Source organism: Agelaius tricolor, unplaced genomic scaffold (genome assembly GCF_023055355.1).
Source record: "Agelaius tricolor isolate 1412-34295 unplaced genomic scaffold, bAgeTri1.0.p SCAF_14, whole genome shotgun sequence".
NCBI classification, from domain to species: domain Eukaryota; kingdom Metazoa; phylum Chordata; class Aves; order Passeriformes; family Icteridae; genus Agelaius; species Agelaius tricolor.
In genome coordinates this window covers 12,012,092-12,025,596 of record NW_027269274.1, presented here as the reverse complement: position 1 = coordinate 12,025,596, position 13,505 = coordinate 12,012,092, and positions in this window count along the sequence as shown.

Below are 13,505 nucleotides of genomic sequence, written 5' to 3'. Positions count from 1 at the left end.
CCTTACTTGCTCAGGATTCTTTATGTTGGCAAGATTTGGCTTCACATCCTCACTTGTTTTCTGCAGAGTGGGGAATGTCCCACCTCTCAGAAAGGAATTAATTGTTTGTTTATATGTTTAGCCAGTATAGTCTGAAATTATCTGAAACTGGAGCAAGGGGGAATGTGGTACCAGGGACGTCAGAACCTCAGGGGTAGCTGGTTGAGCTGCATCCTGGTAAGTGTCCAGCTGGAGCTGCAGGAGCAGATGTCGAGGTGTACAGGAGCAGGTACAATACCCAAAGCAAACAGAGCTACCCAGAACTCTGATCTGCACCTCTGCTAATGACAGAGCTGGATGGCTCTGGGGACAGCTGGCACAGGTCAGTACTGCAAAAAAATCACATGTACATCTGGCCATGCCAGCTTCTTAAAATAACCAGTTTGTTTAATGCAAGGAGAGTAAAACCAAGGCAGTTTCTCACTTTCTCTTTGGCACAGTCCTGAAGCAGAGGGCTCCAGGAGAGCTGTGCAGACACCCCCCCAAGCTGCAGCAGTGCCCCTCGCCAGTCTCATCACAGACAGACATTTTTCAAGGCTGAATTACACCCACTGCTCTTGTGGCTGTCCATGCCTGTGTCAGCCAGCCTAGTCCTCTGGGGTGAATATAGGCTGATGTCATTGTTAGTAATACAACACATTGGCATTTTTCCCAAGGGCATTTCTTTGAGAAATCGGACTGAGGAATGACCTTCCACTAAGTACAGTTAATTGCTAACAGGAGCAGGGAGTTGAGGGGTGCCAGCCCTGATACACAGAAGAGGGGCAGGGGGAAGGAGGGAGCCAGAGTAATTTAGCAATCCCTTCCCATTCAGGTAAGTTTGCAACATTTTCCAAAAATAAGTGACTCAGCCCTACCTGGCTGCCCAGGACAGAGGACTCTGGAGCAGGTGAGTTCCTGTGAGAAGCCACTGGCTGGTTCCAGCATCAGATGGCTGTGGAGGGGGGGAGTATTGCTGGGATTTTTCCTGGAAAATCATTACATGTTTGACTCAAGTCGCCCTGAGAGAAGCAAGCACAGCCTGGTCCCCACTGAGCAGCACAGCAGGGAGGTGATATCACATCTGTTGGGATCACGAGCCTGTGTGGGACACCATTGCCTCCCAGCACAGTGGGATATCTCATAAACCACAATTAAATGGGTCCCTGCTTAGCTCGGGGCATGCAGGACCCCACGCTGGGTGGAGCTGTGGGTGTGCTGGGACAGAGAGTTTGGGGTTTGCTCTCTGCGTCACCAGCCCAGGGGGGTGACTTGTCTGTGGTTTCTGCCCAGAACATTGGCAGCTGACAGCTACTTTTGTGTGTTCCCCCTCCCTGCTGTGCCCTGGGTGCTGTGAGGGTGTGGTATGTGTCCTGGGGGCCCAGGCTGTGGGCCTTGCTCCCCTACAGATTTCTTCCCCTGTGTTTTCTGCAGAGGGCTGGAGGCTTTGAATTGCTGAAACTGGCACAGCTGAACCCAGAACTTGTTCCTGCCCAGTTGTGTATACATGAGAATACTGGTGTGGGGACGTGGGCAGTTGCCTCCTCTCCCCTGCAAGAGCCCTTGCCACTGGGCTGGGAAAGGTGTATTTCCTCAGGCATATTCTAACCCATTAATTATGTAATGGACACTGTGGGTTGAGGCTTTGGTTTCACCCACTGTGATATCAAATGGAGATCAGGCTCTTGGCTCATGCCCTGCCCTCATTTAAGGGCTGTGCTGGCTGTGGCTGTTGTGAGGCCAGAAGGGCACCTCTGCTGCATGCCCTGTGCTTGGCATGGGCAGGTGCTGGGGCGTGGGACTGCCGTGCATGGTGTGGTTGTTTGTGCTGCAGCAGCTGCTCCTGGGCTCTCGAGGATGCTGAAAGAACACAGAGGGTCTCCAGGACATCCCCCAGCATTCCAGTTCAAGGCATGGGGGGCTGTGCAGAGGTTGGGGTGACCCCATGCTCAGGGTGTCCCATTTTTGCCAGATGAGGGAGGTGGCACATGCTGTTAGCTGGCACAGCAGCAGGATGGCAGCACTGGCTGCAACCCCTCCCTGATCCCAGCAGGCCTACAGCTGTTTGTGCAGCCCAGAAACATTGCAAACATTGCATTCCCTATGCCACAGGTTAGCAAAAGCTCAGGCATTAACTAGAGCATCTTCCTCATGACCTGGAAAGGTGCAAGGAGCCAAGGGCTGGTGCTCATTAGTTCTTGGGGACCCAGACTTTTCCCTGGGATGCAACCATGCATAGCCACCCTAGCCTGGATGGAGGAGATCCATCTGCCCTGTGAAGGCTCATTGCATTGCTGCCAGTGTATCCACTCACCCTGCAGCTCTCCTTCTCATTTTAACATGCTTTTCTCATCTGCTACACTGTTATTTTGTTCTGAAAGAACTTCAGGGGATTGCTTTGTGTCCATCCTGCTGGGAAGAAGCAGAGCCACCCCTCTGCTCTCCTTGCTCCCCGGGGTAAGGAGGCCTTTTCTTTTTCTTATTTTATTTTAGCACTTTGATGTCACCATAATTTATTTTTGCAGCAGAGTTGTTTTCATGATAAAATGGAAATGTTTCTCATGGGTGGCTTTAGAATGAAAGGCTGAGTGAAGAGGCTAAAAATAGCATCACTCTAGCAGTGTGAGTGACTAGGCTGGGCAGGGGCTGCTTGCTGAGCTGGTGAGGGGACCTGGTGGTCCCCACGGCTGTGCCCAAGGAGACCCCTGCCAATGGTTAACCCTTGCTTCACTGGAGCATGTGGCTGGTTCACCAGCCAAGCTCAGGATTGCTTTTCTCTGGAGCTAACCTTGGTCATGCTGCATTAGGGGCAGAGATCCCCTCTCCTGAAATGTGATCCTCCTGAAATGTCCCTTCTCCTTGCGTGAGCTCTTGATGGCTGCATGAGGACACAGAATCCCCACAGGAACGTTGCAAATGGCATGGGTGCACAAGGCAGGGCTAGCCAGGGGATGCTGGAGCCCCCACCTTCTCTCCACCTCCAGAAAGGAGAAAGTCAGGAGCTGATGAGCAGGAGGAAGCTAAAGAACCATAACTGAATAGCTGGGTCTTCCCAGCTCCTGCCTCTCTCTCCAGAGGTGCATCAGGGGCTGCCTCTGTGGGAGCTGGATGTGTCCTGAGCAGGATGTGGCTGTCAGCCTTTATCCACTGGGAGTAATGCTGCTGGGGAGAGCTCTCCCAGTAATGTCTCTCATTACATGATCTGACTGCCCCGCTAGCAGGAAAGTTCATTCCTGTTTACCCTGTTGACTCATCTTGCCTTTCATCTTCTCTCTCAGATGTAACTTGTTATATAGTGCTATAAATAGGGTTTGCTCCTGATTACAAGTGCCCAGCTCTTGCCATTTCTTGCCCTGGTGTGACGTCTGCAGAGAGCCTCCCGGCATGGTTGTGTAACGTTTTGTTAGGGTTCTGGGAATGGGAGTGGGTGGGTGAGCTTGTCTGGGGCTGTCTCCTCCTTTTATTTTGGATGATAATAGCTCTGAGGGTGCCTCTGACCAAATCTCATCACAGCATCCCTTTCTGTTGCTCACTCATCTCTTCTGACCTCCAAAGGCTGACCCCAAAATCCCATTGCTGTGTGCCAGGCCCCACTATCCTGGAATTGCAGAGCAGAACCATTCAGGCTGCTCCACAGTAGCTGAGAGCAGCTGGGCACCATGGCAGATCCCTGTCCTGGTGGACAGAGCCAATGCAGTCACTTGGTGTCCCATGCTTCAGCTGCATATTAGCAGAATCCAGCATATTTCCTGAGTGTGGCTTCAGAGCCTTGTAAGCGTGTCGTGGATGGCAGGAAAACCATCCCAGGAGCTTTTTTTGCTGTGTAGGTGCACTGAGTCACCCTGCAGCCATCTCTGATGAGGAGGTGCCAGGCTGGCTGGCCTGGCACAGCAACACTCCCAGGAAGCGTCAGCACATTGCTCAAAGGCGTTTGATATAAATAGCTGGGCGGCTCAAAGCGAAAGCTGCAATCAGGACGTGCCAGCACGAGACAGGAGTGGGTAAACACAGGTGGCTGCTGTGCCCGCCAAACGCAGCTCAGTGACACCACCAGCATCTCACAAGTGTGGCCCAGTGACATAAATATCCTCAGCATGGCTGCGAGATGGGGAGCAGGAGGAGCAAAGCCCACAGCTCTGATAGGATGGCAGAGTCAGCAGAGATTATTTGGCCTCCTTTTACTCCATACAAATCCACACCTGGGAAGTTAAGGACATTGAAAATGATGGCATGGATTGAGCTGACCTTGAGAGTGAGCACCATGGTGCCAGGATATCTGCTTGGTAGCAGTGTCTGCAGAGTTTGGGGGCTGGTGGTGCAGCTCCCAGCCTGAGGCACAGTGAAGTCAGCTTTTTACTGAGAAATTACTTTCAGCTGCATGCAGGCAGGGTTAAATTGCAGATGAAAGTCAAATATTTACAGCATTCAAATTAGCCCAGTGATCTTCCGGGTTGGGAAACCTTGAGCACCGATTCCTGGATTCCTGTGTTGAACAGAAATGTTGGCTAGCTGGTGGCTTTGCCCTGCTCTGGTCTTGCCGTGGACAGTGTGGACCAGCTAGCATTGTTTCCCAGTGCTGTCCTTGAGGGATATCAGTTCCCTGTGTGTTTTTGATGCCAGTCTCAGTGGGTGAAAGTTCTGGGGTGTTCTGCCAGGTTTTTAAGGCCAGGAAGAACAATGGTCTCCATTAAGTGGATGTGTTCCATAATGGGGGCTATTGTGACTCTAGCATTCCTTGGTCACCATTTGGGTGGTTAATTACCCTTGCTCTTAAGTAAACAGATAATTGTGCCTTATTGAAGAGAGGATGCTTAAGAGACAAAAGATGGGGTATGGGCTCTGCTTATCTCAACTGCAGTAGCTCCTCATGGACCTGTCTGCCAGGCATGAGGGCAGATGGCTGATATAACAGGAATGAATTATGCTGCATCTCCAGGTCATGGGCCGCCCCTGAAGCTCTGCCTTGAACCTCCTACGACACTTTGAGGAGCCTGTCTCTATGGATCTGGGGTGATTTTTGATGAATTTGCATGACTCAGTGAATAGGGAATTGATCGCTTGCCAGCAGGGCTGGCGTCACCAGCCAGTGTGAGAGAAATTTGATGGGAACAACCAGTATTTATTGAGGTGGTGGCACTGGAAGGGAAGCACCCTGGTGAGACCCCTGGGGAAGAGGCTAGGACTGGAGAGCCTGGGTTTCCCAGCAGATTTAGGCAGCAGGATCTGGGCAGCCTCAAGCTGGTAGAAGCAGAAAACCTTATTGCCCTTATGACTGCTGTGCCATTGTTCCTAGTTTTGCTTTGCATTGATGGTCACAGAGTACTGGTTTTAACTGAGATGCTGGAAACTGCTCCAGTGATAGGGAGTCTGTCAGGGCAGAGATGTGTGAGCTCATGCTGTGATGTCCCCACTTTGCCTTTTCCAAAGCCCTCAGTGATAAGAAAGGCAGGAAAATGAAGAACCACAAATTCACACTTTGAAGAACTTCTCTGTTCACCTAAAATAAGGGGCAAAAAAGCCTGAGTGTGTTTTCCCATCCTCTCCAGGGCAGCCCACAAGAGCGAGGCTGCCTTGAAGCTGCCCCAGTAGAGATGCAGGATTTGGGACTCTGCAGGGGGTTAAGGAAAACTCTCCTGTGTGGGTACCTGCACAGGACACAGATGCTCTGTCTGTGATGTTGATTGGCTGTGGATTGCTTCTGTGGTACCAGTCATGGCAGGGTGGCACAAGCTGTGCTCCAAAAGCTTGGAGATAGGGCAAATAGGACTGGAGCTGCTCCAAGAGGGCTGCAGCCCTGACAGAGCCACACAAACTGTGTCCCTGTGGGGTGACAGTGACAACAGGTGACAACAATCCCTGCCAGTTATCAGCAGAGGTGTGCCGCAGGCTTCACAAGCAATCTTGAAGTGAGCCTCTTGTCAGCTTCCCAGGGATGGGAAAGCCAGTGTCAGCCCCTTTGGCTCCCCGTGGCTCCCGCACGTGTGCACGCCATAGGCCTTGTGCCTCCCCATGGCACAGAGCCAAGCTGCTTGCAATGAGGGAACCAAAACACAGCAGCCAGGAGGATTTTGCAGGCTCTTTCATTAACCTTGGCCCAGATAGAGTTTGATTTAATAATCCATGCACAGATTGCCCAGATCAGGGCAGCATTTGCCTCATCTCTGAGATGAGAGACAGAGAAAATCATCAGGAATGTTTTTTTCGGAAAACTTCATCATCTCCATGACCCATCTGACAGATTGGCCTAGGAAGGGGGGCAGCTGCCTTGCTCCATGCCAGACACAGCTCACATTCCTCCCATCTCCAGCACAGCTGCTGCGCTCACTCAGCTTATGAGGCCTGCCCTACTTTGGATCAGCCCACAGCATCTTTGATTTTGAGGTCAGTGACAGCTGCTGGCTTGCCTGCACGCCCTTATGCTGTGTTTGCTTTTGAAGCAGCTCAATGTAAATTCAGAACTCACAGCTTCCTTGGGCTGTTTAACTGTTTCAGTATTCCTGCAGAGGAACTTGTTGTGAATTGGGATGGGGTTCAAGCCTTCATATAGCTTTGGTTTTGCACTGAATGAGGCTTCAGTTCTTCTGCTTAATTTTGGGTTTGATTATTGATCCCTCAGTAATAACTGAAGAGGAGACTGGGGGGCTTCATTGTGATCTACAGCTTCCTCTCTAGGGGAGGCAGAGGGGCAGGCACTGATCTCTTCTCTGTGATGACCAGTGACAGAACCCAAGGGAATGGCATGGAACTGTGTCAGGTGAGGTTTAGGTTGGATATTAGGAAAAGGTTCTTCACCCAGAGGGTGATTGGGCACTGGAACAGGCTCCCCAGGAAAGTGGTAAGGGCACCACAGCTGCCAGAGATCACAAAGTTCCCAATCCAATGCTCTCAGGCACATAGTGTGACTCTCTGGAGTTGTCCTGTGCAGGATCAGGAGTTGGACTCAATGATCCTTGTGGGTCCCTTCCTCAGGGATAGTCTATTATTCTATGAATTTGTGATAATTGCTTTATGTTGGGCTCACAAATAATCTGTAATCTCCTATTACTCCTCTGGGAAATGGAGAGGATCTTTGCAGTTTTCTGATGACTTTGTACAGCCTCTCCCCTTTGGGAGATGTTGAGCTTTTCTGGTGAGGTGTTTGCTCCAGTCCTTCTCCACTGGCCAAGCCCTCCTGCTGCCTCACTGGGAGAGCCTTAGCCCCGTGGTGACAGCAGCTGGAGAGCAGCAGGAGGCCAGCAAGTTGTCATCTCTGTTCTGGGAGAACATGCTGTTCCCTTCTGCAAATGACTCGGGAGGAAGGAATTTAACTCAGAATTTCCTCCTTAAGAGCTCCAGCCCTTGTTCTGGCCAGATGCTTCTGGGAAAGGGATTTTGGCCAGCTGGGATGCAGGAGGAGGGCAGAGAGGGATTTTAGGGACGGGATGTCCCTGGCTAAGGGTGCTGAGAACTTGAATCCCTTTATTTCCTAATTTCTGCTGATGGCTCTGGCACAGATTTCTGTAGCTGGCTACCAGGGAAGTTCTGAGATGGGGAGGAGAGATGTTAAAACCTGTTGTGGCTCAGGCATCCCCTGCAGGGCCCCAGAGGTGCTGGTACACACAGTGACAGTGTCAGCATGCCTGGGAAGGCACGCCAAGCATTTGCAGCCGCTCTGGCATGCCAAGGGCTCATGGAGATCCCCTGCCCCTCCTTGCTGCCCCAGGCCTGTATCGCTTGCCCTGGGCAAGCTGCCCACAGCTGTCCACGCAGGGGCTGCAGGGACCTCCATGTCCTCTTTGCAAAGAGGTGCCAGCTGAAGCTTCCTCTATGCCACGTGGCTGCTTGTGCCACCTTACAAGCTGAGGCACCCTTCCACGTGGCCGGTCAGCACGTGAACTGCTCTTGCCCAAAAGCATGAGCCAGCTGCCAGGCTGGAAATCACGACTTCCCTGTCGTAGCAGCTCTCTCTTTTACTTGCTCCAGCGCCATGATGTTCTTGTTTTGGCTCAGCAGTGGTCTGGGTTCTGTGAACAGCTGGCATAATTAGTGCTTTTGGTGCCACTTGCTCATCATGGGCATTGAAACCCTTTGCAAATTTCTCTGTAAGAAGTAGGTCAACATAAACGCTGTCTTTGGAAAGAGGAGAAGCACAGAGAATTAATTAACTTGCTTGGTGTTGCAGAGCTAGGCAATGGCAGTGCTGTCAGAAAGCATCCCCTGGTCCTGAGGGAAGCAGGGGCTCTTGTGGCAGGGGGCAGGCTGCTCCTCCTCCCTGCTGGACACGATGGAGAGGCTCCATCCAGCAGCTGGCTGGTGCAGTCTGCAGTCTCTCAGTCTGCTGCCCGAGTGATAAAGCTCCCATCCTTACAACCTTACAGCTCGCTGTTGCTGATGCCTGGATGTTTGCAGCCACTGCCTGTTTCAAAGCAGCAGATGCTGGCAGTGATGTAACCAGGTACTAAAAATAGCCTTAGGAAGAGTTCCTGAAACAGCATGAGAAACTGCAGGGAAGGGATAGATGGGAGGACTGAATTCACGAGAAATTACGTTCCCAATCAGTGCTGATTCAGTCTATCCACTTGGCATTCCTTGGAGTGCTGCTGCAGCAGGGGCCATGGGCCAGGAGCACTTGCTGCTGCCAGCTCCCTGGGTCCTGCAGACCTGATGGAGCTTGTTCATCTCAGCTGGGAAACAGCTCTGCTCGTCCCCATCCTTCCCAACTCTCATATGGGTCTTCTGGCTTGCATTCTTATCCATGGAGAGCTGGTGGGGAAAGCTGGTGGAGAAAACCATAGCTGGGTGGTAGGGAAGGACTGAGAGTCTTCAGCAAGGGACGGGAAGCTGTGAGGCACAGCCATGGACACACACATTACAGGATTTTTTGGGACTGGTCTGCTAGTGAAGTGAGTGAAGCAATCTGCTTGGGAAGCCCCCATGAACTAACTGTGGGACCTGCAGTAGTTCAGCCCATTCTTCCATGGTGCCCATCACATGAGGCTGAGCTTCCCTCCATGGCCATGGCCCCAGGGGGACTCATAGCCCTGGAGCTCACAGGCACTGCCAGCCTGCCCTGCAGTACTGTGGGCTCTGCCTTTGGCACCATCACCTCTTCAGAGGGAGCAAATCCATTGAAGGGAAGGATTGTGGTCTTCCATGACTAAAGAGATTTAGTTGTGGTTTTTTTATATGAGCTAGACCTCCTTGTTTAGGACATCCTGGCAGAGCTTTCCCCTTCAAGGTGGGATGAAAATGCTTATCTGCAAAGTTCAAAGGGACATGTTGATGTTCTGACTTCAACAGCATCATTTCCTCCTTGATGGCTGCAGTAACATGCATGACTGCTCAGGGGGAAACCAACTGGAAGAGCAGGCAAGGGGAAGGAACAGGAGGAAACCCACATCCAAGCTCCTCCACAGGAGATAAAATGTGAGAGCAATGTGGGGAGTGCCTCTGGGGCACACTGAAAGGTGGATGGGAAGAGGAGAGAGGCTTTGGTTCCTGCAGTGGGGCATTAGTGCCAGAGTGTCTGCACATGAGCCTGTGGTTATTTGGTTCTGTGGACTTGGTGGGCGGGGACAGAGCTGCTGATGAGTCTGTGCTGTCACAAACTGGAGCCACACTTGATTTCTGTGAGGAAGGAGGCACTGCAGACAGCACCTGGCCCATCTGCAGCAAGATAGATTGTGGTGAGTGAGGTCAGAAGCACCTTCCTTCCTGCACGAAAGGTGCCCTGTGACGTGTGAAATACAGACAGTCCCCTCTCAATTGCTATTTCTACCAGCTTTTATTTCTCTCATTTGACTTACTGGTGCAAAATCTTGCAAGCATTAAGTCTGTTGAATGGGGATGAGAAGTTTTAACCCGTTCTTCACCTGAGGGACTCAATGAGGGATGTCTGCAGCTGCTGAGACAAAGCTTTTGACCTTCTCTTGCCTGCAGACACCTCCCAAAAGGTCTGCTGAGACCAGCTCTGATCCCACAAAAGTGGGAGCAGGATTTGTAGTTTATGTCTGGGCAAAACCAGGCTGTGCAAAGTGGCTGCAGAAGTGAAAATGGCGTTCAAAGGCCAGGGGTGGCAAGTTTAAAGCAGCTTAAGGACAAACTTATCTTGATTGATGTTTATATCTGAACTAACTTAGCCCTGCCCTAAATAGCCTGCACTGCTGTGCTGCACTGAGCAGTGCTGGTGACATTTTGGCAGTACCAGGTGGGTAGGTGTGGTGTGGTGAGGCGTGTGTCTGCGGGACACCAGCCAAAGCCCAGTATCACCCAGCTTGGGAAGTTCCCAAAATGTTCACTGGAGGAGTTTCAGCTCTTAGTCATGCTGCTGTGCATGCTGGGGAGGTGGGCCTGTTTTGCTGAAGGCAAAATCATGAAATTGTGACTCTATAGAGGGCAGGGAGCAGTGCTGCAGGGCGAGGTCTGGGTGCCCCAACCAAGATTGAGGTCTCTGGCCAAAGGCTGGAGCAGAAAGTGCAATCCCAGACACAGGGATCTGGCCTTAAGCACACCCATTATAAACATTAGTATTCCACAAATAATAATACAAATGGAGACAATTAGTCTGGCCTGCTCAAACAGCCTTGCACCACTGCCTGGCCCTGTGGGATGGAGAAAGGAGCAGAGGGACTTATTCACCAAGGAGTGCCTAAGGGAGGCTCAGAAGAAGGAGAATCAGCCAGTGAAGCTGCAGGAGATCAGGCACTGGGGGACAGGGCCACTGCAGCCTACAAGCACAAGAAGAAACTGAAACTGCCAGTTCTTTCTGTGTTCAGCTGAGATGGTCACCCACGGAGCACCACAGCACTGACACGGGAGGCAGGAGTAAGGAGCTGAGCCAAACCTTTGTGTATTTGGGTTTTCATTCTGGCTGCAGTCTGCTGCCCCAAACACAGCCCCCCATCCTGACAGATTCCCAGTACAGCCTCCCAATAGTGCTGGAAGACCATGTGTGGGTGATGTCACTGTGCCAGGGAGGCCGTGGCTGTGCACCTCCAGTGTTACCAGTGCCCACCAGGAGCTGGGGTCCTGTCTGTGCATTTAAAAGCTTTGCCTTGCCCAGCAGGAAAACTTAGAAAAGATTGTATGGAAAAAACCCTCTGCCCTCTCCTAACCTTTGGGAACTTGCTATCTCTGTATTGTTCTTTTCATGTGTTTTTTGGCAAGTTGTTTTATCCTACAATAGCACATGAATTCTGCCGTGACAGCAGATCACTAGGTAGGAGTCCCACTGGAGAGTTACAGCCTGGGCAGGCAGGACTGGTGAAGGGAGGGCAGTGAAGGGGCACAGCTGTAACTGGCATTTTGTTGTCAGGAGACCAAGACAGATCTCTGTTGGCAGCCCATGGACACTGTTTCCAGAGTGATGTACAGCAGATGGGCAAGACAAGCTTTCTGAGGCTGGGGATCTCATCTGAAACCCACAGGAGTGGATTTGAGAGTGGATCTGTCAAGGGTCCTTGCTCTCAGAAGAGGCTGAAGATCTCCTGTGTCAGGCCAGGTAGTGGTTTGCATGTGTTGCTGGCTCAGAGGCAGCTCTCTGTTGCTGCCCTCTTTTCTGATTGCACTCTTTCCTCTTCCCTAGGAGCAGAGCAGGCTGCAGCAGGACGTGGGCACAAACAGGCAGTTCAGACTCCTGCAGAAAGCCAGCAAGCACATCTCCTGGGCTGTGACACTCAGTCCCTTGCCAGCAGGGCACTGCTGCTGGCCCCATTACCAACACAGGTGGCTCACAGGTGCTCCCTGCTTGCCTGAAGCACAGCCAACAAATTAAACCTTAAACCATAAATTACAGACGGTTTTGGCCTGTGGTTCCTGGGTCTGTTTAGATCAGCTGAAAGGAACTTGGGGTGAAGAAAACCCTTTGCTTTTTCAGGAAAGCACTGTTCCTTCGCCTGCAATCCCTCACGCCCTGCCTGGTGGAACAGCTGCTGTCAGCTCTCCATCCCTGTAGCTCTTGAGAAATTGCAGAGCTGTGCTCTGTGCCAGTAAACAAAGTCCAGTTGTGTTTTTCTTATGTGACCCATCCATCAACATGTAACTGCTCAGGAGTAACAGAAAGTGCCTGGCAAAGGACGGGGTTGCCCAGAGGATGACTGAACTGCTGGGGCTTTGCTGGCTTTGCTGCTGCCCCATGCCAAAAACCCAACCCACTCCTATCCTTCTTCTCCTAGCTCCATTCTCATAATTACTATTTTTGACCTTGGGAGGACTGAGGACTGAGCATGGAATCTATTTCCATGCAAGACACCTTTAAAGCATGATGTTTCCCTGCTACTTCATTAAGCACTGTCCTCCTTTAGTGGCCTGGCTTTTTCAATCCTGAATCAGACACATCCTCTGATGAAATGTTTTGCAAGTAAATAATAACTAGAACCATGTGCATTAATTTCAGCTACCACAGGCACATAAAATAGCACAGACCACACCATGCAGACAAAGCATGGATTAAGATTGTTGGTGAGGAATATGCGTTAGAGTTAGAACATTGTAAGGGGTTGAAACTGGGTTGGTAAGAAGTGGTTGAATTTTGGGAGATTTATAATTATTTGATTCAGGGTCTTTGTTTTCATATAAATGAAATTTTGCAAACCTCACATGGTAAGAATAATATTGAATTAGGGAATTTTACACCAATCCAGTGCTCCTTGTAAAAGGTTCAACTCTTAAATCCTTAGCAAGAGAGATGAAAAACTAAAAATGCATTAACTTTATGCTTGAAGGTGTGTCCTCTGGATTGTGAATGTGACAACCCAAGAGGGAGAAGCTTACTCCGCTGCTTCCTGTACTGTACCAGTTCAGTAAATAACAGGAAGTGCTTGTTCTTTTAAACTGTCTGGCACTTAATTGTACATATGTGTATATTTACACAGTGTACACAAGGAGAGGAAGGTGGAACATTTGTTGCCTGTTTTGTGAATGCTTTAGGCAGTGGGAGAAACTGCCTGCATGAGCAGATCCTCACAGGCTTAAATGCATCTCCTTTGTCCCGGGGATGAGGAGGAGGGCTGAGTTGCATTGTTATTGCAGTGACTCCTGCAGCTAAAGCTCCTTATGTTGGCCTCACGCCATTGCACGCCAGGGGAAAATGCTCAAGAAGCGCTGTGGGGTCACCTGGACTGTCATGCAGCCAAAGGATCAGCCCTCCTCGTGTGTCTAGGAGCACAGCTAGCTGGATGCTCATCCTGGACCTGATGGGATGGGGGGCTGGAAGTTTAGGAAGTGACTCTAGGACGTGTGCAGGCAAGGGCAGTGTGGGAATGAAAGGCTTGCCAAGCTAAACTGAATGCTGACATCTTATTACAGGCATGAACTGTATCAGGGAAGCTGATCGTGGAGGAGGTAGGAGATGCCAAGTAACTCGAATAGCCTGGAATTACTCCCCCGCTAATTAAGAGGAACGCAAAGAAGTGCAGCGAGGAGCGAGGCTTGAGGAAACCTATTGCTGCTGCTGATGTGAGCGTGGGGGAGTGTTCCAGCCTCTGGAGGGCTCATGAGCCACCCACTGG